At 43.9% G+C, this 8,909-nt stretch overlaps 1 long non-coding RNA gene across 1 annotated transcript; it reads right to left on the reverse strand.

Annotated features, from left to right (window-relative positions):
• Positions 1-1,188: 1,188 nt before the first annotated feature.
• Positions 1,189-4,089, reverse strand: LOC142160158 (uncharacterized). Its single transcript, XR_012693076.1, has 4 exons — positions 3,935-4,089; positions 2,319-2,376; positions 1,764-1,860; positions 1,189-1,607 (listed from the first exon to the last, which is right to left on the reverse strand). It is a non-coding gene; the product is annotated as an uncharacterized LOC142160158 (long non-coding RNA).
• Positions 4,090-8,909: the final 4,820 nt, after the last annotated feature.

The following is an 8,909-nucleotide window of genomic DNA, read 5'->3' on the forward strand; positions in this document are numbered from 1 at the left end:
TTTGTTGAATATATGACCAGCCCACATTGCACTGACAATATCATGAATCCTTCCTCCTTTGTAATTACTATATCACCAGCAAACCCTTGGATTAGCTCTCTTCACTTATACCATTGTCTGCCAACCCTCCCTGCACTGTTATTAATTCAAACCACCCCCAATCACTGGGCACATTTAGGGCTCATACAAAAAGGTTACAAAAATAGTGTTTTCTTGCAGATGCTTGAAGCATTTCACCTTTGTGGTGATCACAGTGGATAATAGTCATTTATTATAAGGATTATGTTTAATGCATTTTTTTACACACAAAGGGCACATTTTATATATTAAAGAGAGAGGTTTGTCTGGTAGTTTGCATCTCATGACGTCAGGGGAAGATGCTACAGACCGGTGAGGTCTCATATGCTGCTCTGGCAGACTGATCAGATACGATTGTGCCAACATGTTACGTAATAGTTAAACTTATTAAACGCAGTCTCATATGTTTCTATGAAGGGGATATTGGAAGTATGTGTTAGTAGCAACTAAACAAGTTGAAGCACAGAGGCATAAACCAGTCGTAGATCATGTAAAAGGATTCATGTCATTTTATAACACAGGACTGGCAGCATTTTCCTGCATTGCTTTAGAAATGACCCACTGGGTCTTAAGTCATCACATATGGGGTTTCCTAAATGCTACTACAACCAAATTCTAGTAGTTCTAAATCCCGCCTACTTTTGTTTTGGCCCCACCTACAGCTGATTTGGTCCCGCCCACATGAGGCCAATTCAAGAATTCTTTCCAGGGCCTCTTTCAGTTCCCAATTCACCCCTGTTACAGTTACTTCCCTGATAATGTTTCTCAATGGCACATCAGCGCCAACCCTTTATTTGTGTTTCCCCTCATTAATACTATTACCCCTCCCCCTCCCACACACACACAAACACTTTAAAGACCGTTCCCTCAGTATATTACTTCCCACACATTCTTATCCCTCCACATCCACAAGCCCACTCACAGCTGCTGCATATTCAGTCATTCCCACCTAGCTCCCACTCACCTGCAAGACCTGAGTCATATAAAGACACACACAGCACGTTAACACTGCATCCCGGACACACTATCAGCATGGACAATATGTGTTGTATACTACACTACTACACGCATCCATCTAAAGAACCAGTCCCACATATTGTAATTGCTTTTTATTTGATGGTGGGGAGGACACAGGGGCTCAGTGGTTATATCACGGTTAGGTAGGGTAGGATCCAGAGTCTAACGGTTCATGATGATACGTGCCGCTGTTGGTATGTGCCGCCGTTGATACGTGCCGCCGTTGGTACGTGCTGCCTTTGGTATGTGACGCTGTTGGTACGTGCCGCCTTTGGTATCGGTAGGGGTCCCATCCTGGTGGAGTGAATTTTGGTGGAGTGAAGGGCGGTGTTGCTGCGGAGAGAGTACCTGCCTTCTTCAGGTGCAAGTATGGGGATTAGCCCGTACTTACACCTGAACAAGGTGGGTACTCTCTCCGCAGCATTACTTCACTGATTCCAAAGGCGGGCGGCTCTCTGATGCTTAGGTGTTACTTAGCATGACTCTTGTTCCTCTTTTTCTTGGAGTTCTTCCTGCAAAATGAAGAGAAACCTGGTAAATGACAAAGGTCTAGGGAGCCATGTGCACATTACAGACATTATTGCAGGGCATACATATATATACTGTGAGGGGAAGACACTGGGAAAGGGTTTGGAAGTGTGTACATTTGTACTAGATTTTTAACTTACTTTGGAGGCTCCTTTAGCCGTTCGTACGGTGTTTCTTTATACTCATTCTTCATGAAAAGTTTTTTCCAGAAGCTCATTATGGTCCCAGAAGGTTTTTCTATAGATAAAATGCAAAATAAGAGTCATACTGGTGTCTTGAGATCTCCAATTGCCTGTTTAGAACAGAAACTCGCCCGAGATTCAACAGGAACAGAAACTTTTTTCAGATGGAATACACCATTTAAAGTACATACTTGTGGGACTACAAGTGGCAGCATGCACATGGGCACAGCTTGATACAACACTTGACTGATCTTCCAATGTAAACATCCTCCCACAACTAGCCTAATATATAGGAATATGTCTATCTGGGGGCTACAGTAGAAGTGAGCCCCCCAGGGCTGTGGCTGCTTCCTAGATGGGGAGATTTAACAAATTCCTTTTCTGAATGTTTTTTTTTATTATTATTATTTTTCCTGCTCAAGTGTGTCCCTGTTCATTGATATAGTTTTTAAATGCCAGAGGGGAAGAATTCAGGGTTTAATACAATTACAGAACTTTAACCACTATGCTTACCATTCTTCTTGGTCCAATCATATTCATCGAAGTTAATTATATCAAGATCATCAAAGTCCTAAAAATAGTAAAATTATATATATGAATACATCTTGGTATTGCAGTGTGTGGCACAAAAGTTACACTATCATAGATGTCAGCTTCAATCCTACATACAGTTGATAGAGGTTTATTCTAATAATTAATAATTATATTGCTAGTAATTTCTGCATAGCTTTACTTACCATTGTGTAAACAGGTAGATGGCCCTTGATGTTTTAGACTTGTAACAGCCTGGAGGGCCTAATATATAGTATTTTGCAGCATGACATCACAATGATGTTATACACATTATGACCTAATATGACCTCGCAGCCATTATTTGCTAATTAAAGTGGCCCCAACAACATTTACATGTTTCAATGTTTTGGGCATTGCATGTCATTAGTTTAGAAACATATATTAGGACAAAAAAGTTCTAATGGTGGTCGTGCGAGGTTTTCTTGTGAATGCCCATGGTTCCTAATGTATGGGTCTTTGTTTTTTAATTTGACGTATAAACCAAACCTCCCAACATGTCAATAGGCTATTGAGGGACACTTAAGATTTAATTTTTTAAATTGCACTTTTTTTTAATGAATCAGAGAATTACCCATGCCTCTCCGCATACTTCTGGGTTCAAGTTATAATAAAATACAGCTACTAACACTCAAAAACATTAACACTCAACCTGTAAGCTGTAATAAACTATAAAATGACCGGTGAATTGGGGGTCCTAAAGAAAGATTCTTGTGAGATATGTATAAACATGTATTTATATTAAAATAAAAAGAATGGATGTTTCTCAGATAGGAAAGCACAGTTAAATAAACGTGTGCTAAGAGGATGCAGATAAGGGAATACATATCACATAAACTGTAAATAAAGGCTTATCTGATACATACTTGACTACTTTTGAAAAATTAATTTCAGGGAGATTGTGCGAGTAGCACCTAGACGCAGCGCACTGTCAAAGGGGGCGTGTCCTGCTCTGTCCAAAGGGTGTGTCTAGCTCTAGCCGTGGGTGTATCTAGTACCTAGTACCGCCCTGGAGTGTGTCCTGCAGCAACAGTTGGAACTTTTAGCTTTGTGTGTAGTTTGTGTATGGGTGGCTCGTCACCAGAATCTGTATGTGTAACAGGGTTGAAGAAAAGATTATTTTTATGTTACTGTAAAGGTTATGGCGCCGCCAGTGATAACCAAGCAGCGCAGCACTGAAATTACTGCTGCACAGCTTGATAAATAATAAGCTCTCCCATGCAGAAGTATGGGGGCCCAGGTGCTTATGGTAACTGGTTGTATAAATAGCGCAAATCCCTATTTTATAGCGTTCATAGAGCTTGATACATTGGCCCTAAATTCTTTAAATATCAAAAATCTATCAAACTTTAATAGGTGACTTAATTGTAATATAAGCCTTGTGCTGACTCACTTAGCTCATGAGGACACTGATTCTTCTTGCGGTTCTTTGATATATGCATATACTGACTAGTGCGCCTATGCTAGCCAGGGCCGCCATCAGGGGGGTACAGGGGGTACTATTGTACCGGGCCCGGGCTCACCAGGGGGCCCGGTACAACAGCTCAACACAAACTTACCTGGGGGCCCGCTGTCTTGCAGTCCACTGGTCTCCGCGACTCTGCGCTGATGTCTTCAACCTGTCACCGTGACAGCCAGGCACCAGAATGCGATCGCAGGGGTGGAGGAATCATGTGACAGCCAGGCAGCTGCCAATCATGATCGCAGGGGAATCATTGGTCCGCCCCTGCGATCATTTGATCCTCCCTTGTCACTGACGGTGTGGTGTGACCTGACGTCACACCACTGTTCCCTCCGCCGCAGAGGAAGAAGAAGAAGAAGAAGCAGAAGAAGGAGAAGGAGCAGCGGAGCAGCAGCTGCAACACCTCTAACTGTAAGTATATTTTAAATATTTTATTTTTCAGGTTTTTCTGTTTGGGGGAGCAGCGCTCATCGGGGGGGAGGGCCCAGCCCGTACTGGGCCCCATGATTACTGATGGCGGCCCTAATGCTAGCACAAACTCACGTGTGTGGTTATCCTACCTTCTCGTGAGCTCTCCCAATATTCTGGGAAAGTGGGCAACTGAGAGAAGCACAGACACACACAGACACAGACAGACAGACACACACACACAGGGCACACAGACACACACATGCACACACACAGACACACAAACACACACGCAGGGCACACAGACACACACACAGACAGACACACACACACACAGACAGATACACAGACACAGAGAGACACACAGACACACACACACAGACACACACACACAGACACACACACAGACAGACACAGACACAGAGAGACACACAGACACACACACACAGAGACACACAGACAGACACACACACACACACAGACAGACAGACACACACACACACACACAGAGACTCACAGTTATATTCTGTGTGCAGGACAATCTCATTGGCCAATTATCCTATGCAATGACTACATCTGTGTACTGGAGACCAATTTCTTTTAGTACAGATCTATTCCAGAAATACATTACCTAATCTCATTGTCCCCGTTTATGAAGGGCAGTGACCATTTCTTGTAGTATGGAAGGCACAGGAGATGCGGGAGTTTAGCCTACCTAATATCCTGGGAGTCTCCCGACATTCTGGGAGAGTAGACAGCTATGATCCAAGAGCCACAGTGGCCCTCCTCCCACAGATTAACATTGTCCTGTGTAGTACTCCCAGGTAGAGAAACAGAGTAAATAATAGAGTAGTTTACTTGTCAGGAGTCCTGGTTTCTGTGGACTGAGAAGCTTGGTACAGTACCATACTCTCACCAGTACTGACCTGACACTTCAATGTATTGGTAAATCTTGAATCCTGCCCTGACTGTAATGTGAATCTTTTTTATGTAGTGCAAAGAAAGAAAATTACCAACCGCAAAGCATAATGTGTTATTTACTTTAATATTACATTAGTCTGAGTCATCATTTATTTCCTTATTTTCTATGTATTCCATTCATATAAATAGTGTTATCGGGGTGACATATTAGGTATAGCAAGAAATGTTGGTGTGTGTAGCTCTACGCTCCGTCTCCGTTCCTATAGGTACCTGTAATCCCCGGTGGTCTAGTGGAGGTGGAAGTGGGGCAGAAGTCCAATGGGCAGAACGCGCTACCGCGCATGTGCAAAGCCGCGATATCGGAAGTTCAGCTTTCGCGCCGACACTTACTCTCCTTAGACTCTCCTCAAGATTCTGTGAGTGCCCAAGTTGTTCTTCAACCTCAGCGTTATCGCCAGGCACTGATTTGTCTGTTTTGGAGGTGTCAGTAACAGATGCACACTGAGCGACAAGGTGGTGCATGTGAGGTTAAGAAAGATGCACGACCGCGTTGGGCACTCTGGTTTGGAATGGCCATTCTAGTGCATATACCATTACCAGCAGTAGCAGGAACCCTACTAGCGAAAAATGAGCATAGTCTGAGCCTTGTTGTCCCACTGCGGGTGGTATATGAAATGTTAGCTACTTTGCTTTTTTTCGGACAAATCGCCACATTCATCAGAAAATTCCATCTTAGTCCTCCTCCTTACATCAAGAGCCGACAGCTTCTTTAAGATTAAATTTGACAAATAGTGTTTGGATTTTGAGGACGCTTTTGTCAACTTTCTTCCCACATTCCCTCGCGGCGACGTTTTTTTTTTATTATTATTATTATTTTCAAAACAATTTTTTATTTTTTTTTTGCGGCAGGGGGGCTCGGTCGTTGGTGGGGGGAGCAGGGTAGTAAAAAAAAAATATTCATACTCACGTGATCGCAGCGCCGGCGTCCCTCCTCTCTGCTGCTCTCTGCTCCATTCAGACTGTCTGAATGCCGGGTGTGATGTCATTATGTCACGCCCAGCATTCAGTCAGTCTGGAGCAATGGAGCACAGAGCAGCAGAGAGGACCAAGAGAGAAGAAAAGGAAAAGGTAAGTAAAGGGAGGAAAACAGGGCGGGGTCATAGAGGGGTTAAAAAATGAGGGGGGGCCTGTCATAGAGAGGTTAAAAAACGAGGGGGGCCTGTCAAAGAGGGGTTAAAAAACAAGGGCGGGGGACCTGTCATAGAGGGGTTAAAAAAGCGAGGGGGAGCCTGTCATAGAGGGGTTAAAAAAACGAGGGGGGGCCTGTCATAGAGGGGTTAAAAAAATGAGGGGGGGGCCTGTCATAGAGGGGTTAAAAAAATGAGGGGGGGCCTGTCATAGAGGGGTTAAAAAAGCGAGGGGGGGCTGTCATAGAGGAGTTAAAAAAGAGCCTATTGATATTGATGTGTTAGCTACGCCCCAATGGTGCATTTGCCACGCCCCTAAACACATGATCACACGTCCGATTTTTTTTTTACCACACTCGACTATAAGGGGGGCCCCATTAATTTGTTGTATCGGGGCCCTGAATTCCTCTTGGCAGCCCTGCTTGCACTTGTGTCCCTATAGCAGTGCCCTCCAGTATATACTGTGCCTATAGTAGTGCCCTCCAGTATATACCTGTGCCTATAGTAGTGCCCTCCAGTATATACCTGTGCCTATAGTAGTGCCCTCCAGTATATACCTGTGCCTATAGCAGTGCCCTCCAGTATATACCTGTGCCTATAGCAGTGCCCTCCAGTATATACCTGTGCCTATAGTAGTGCCCTCCAGTATATACCTGTGCCTATAGCAGTGCCCTCCAGTATATACCTGTGCCTATAGTAGTGCCCTCCAGCATATACCTGTGCCTATAGCAGTGCCCTCCAGCATATACCTGTGCCTATAGTAGTGCCCTCCAGTATATACCTGTGCCTATAGTAGTGCCCTCCAGTATATACCTGTGCCTATAGTAGTGCCCTCCAGCATATACCTGTGCCTATAGCAGTGCCCTCCAGCATATACCTGTGCCTATAGTAGTGCCCTCCAGTATATACCTGTGCCTATAGTAGTGCCCTCCAGTATATACCTGTGCCTACAGCAGTGCCCTCCAGCATATACCTGTGCCTTTAGCAGTGCCCTCCAGCATATACCTGTGCCTATAGCAGTGCCCTCCAGCATATACCTGTGCCTATAGCAGTGCCCTCCAGCATATACCTGTGCCTATAGCAGTGCCCTCCAGCATATACCTGTGCCTATAGCAGTGCCCTCCAGCATATACCTGTGCCTATAGCAGTGCCCTCCAGCATATACCTGTGCCTATAAGCTGTGCCTGGATTTTGAAAGTATTGGCTAATTTCCAGTCTAGTAATTTCCAGTTGTTTAGTGGGGGCTATAAGAGCCCTATAGCCACCGGTTATACTGGTCATGACCCTTAAATGCTAAGTCACCACCTCTTGTGCAATATGTGCACATTCAGAAAGGAGATTACCGGGCATCTGAGGGAAATCGATTTTACATACAAGCAGATGTTATTATAATACGCTTTACCTATAAAAATTATCACAATTTTGAAAAAATAAGTGTATCTTATAAAACGGTACTTGTCACATTTTTTCAGCTTTAAATGACCATCAGCTAGAATCTGGTTGGTTGGCATAGGTAAATTCTCCATTTTTCCAAACCTGCAGTTTAGTAAATCTAGCCCTTAGTATCTAATTCACTCCTGTGTAATGCTGCAAATTGGGCAATTCCATAAGTACAGGACGCAGCTTCTTTCATAACATCTTATGTAATTAGTGGCCTATAGGACTGTTGGTATGAAGATTTTAATATGACACGCGCAGCACCTTTCTCTCTCTCTCTCTACATGACTCGAATTCTCTTCGTTAATCTGAGAACCGCTAAACTAGGCCCTGAGCGGTGAGGTCGCCCCTCTCCCTGCCTCGCACGCAGGCACGTAACCTTTATAAAACATTTGTTCCTCTCTCACAAAGCTGCTCCCAGTTCTCAGGTACTTCATTGACTTGTAGATGAATGCTGGATACTTCAGCTTTTTTATTTCCTTTGGGTGACATGAGCTTTTTGCTCATTGTTAAGTTATGGCCCCATTCATCTACAATAATGATCTCCACCCCGCCAAAGCCCCACGGTCCCTCACATGCTTTGCAGAAAATATGCCGGGGCTGCAGGTGGCCTCTTGGAAAACAACCTCTCCAAGCCAGAGATCACGAAGGCTTGCTGCCAAGACAAGACATTCAACCGACTGAGAAACATCTGTACGTAGTAAAGACAAGACGCAGGGAAAAGAAACTGAGGATCAGCAAACGTGTCTTCAGAACAACGCACCCTTCATTGTCTGCACAGGACACAACGGAGATATACCGCTCTACAACGTAGGGGTGTGTGTATTAAAACGAGGGGATGAGGCCTATATTCTATTGCCCCTTATAGCGCCTGCAACGATAATGGTTAACCGACCTCTTCGCCGGACCAGACTCGGAGAGATATGCGCATGCCTGATACCGCTACCCAGATCTCGTTTGTGCAATTCCCTTTAGTAAAAAATAAAAGCATTGAAAAAATAAACGACAAAATTTTTTTCAAAAAATAAAAATGTATTTAAAACTTATTAGTAAATGAAAACATGTTTTTTTTTTTTTAAATATTAAAGCACTTTTACATTCACTTTCTCCTGTGATCGC

The sequence above is a fragment of the Mixophyes fleayi genome, chromosome 6, assembly GCF_038048845.1.
Source record: "Mixophyes fleayi isolate aMixFle1 chromosome 6, aMixFle1.hap1, whole genome shotgun sequence".
NCBI classification, from domain to species: domain Eukaryota; kingdom Metazoa; phylum Chordata; class Amphibia; order Anura; family Limnodynastidae; genus Mixophyes; species Mixophyes fleayi.